Raw genomic sequence first — 490 nt, 5'->3', positions numbered from 1 at the left:
AGAACCAGAAAATCTGAGCATATCACACCAGTCCTCAGGTCCTTACACTGGCTTCCAGTTATATTTAGGATTGATTTTAAAGTACTTTTACTCATTTATAAATATCTCAATGGCCTAGGACCTAAATACATTGCAGATATGCTCACTGAATATAAACCTAACAGACCACTCAGATCATTAGAATCGAGTCAGTTAGAAATACCTAGGGTTCACTCAAAACAAGGGGAATCTGATTTTAGCTATTTTGCCGCCCGCAGTTGGAATCAGCTTCCAGAAGAGATCAGATGTGCTAAAACATTAGTCACATTCAAAACTCATCTGTTTAGCTGTGCATTTATTGAATGAGCACTGTGCGATATCCGAACTGATTGCACTGTATTTTATGTATGTATTATCATTTTCTATTAATTCTATTTGTCTTAAATTCATTTTAAATCAATTTTTAAATCATCTTCAAAGTTTTTAAATTCCTTGTTTTATTTTTGTGATT

The sequence above is a fragment of the Sinocyclocheilus anshuiensis genome, unplaced genomic scaffold (genome assembly GCF_001515605.1).
Source record: "Sinocyclocheilus anshuiensis isolate Anshui unplaced genomic scaffold, SAMN03320099.WGS_v1.1 scaffold2068, whole genome shotgun sequence".
In the NCBI taxonomy this organism is placed as follows: domain Eukaryota; kingdom Metazoa; phylum Chordata; class Actinopteri; order Cypriniformes; family Cyprinidae; genus Sinocyclocheilus; species Sinocyclocheilus anshuiensis.
Note: the sequence above shows the minus strand (reverse complement) of the source record.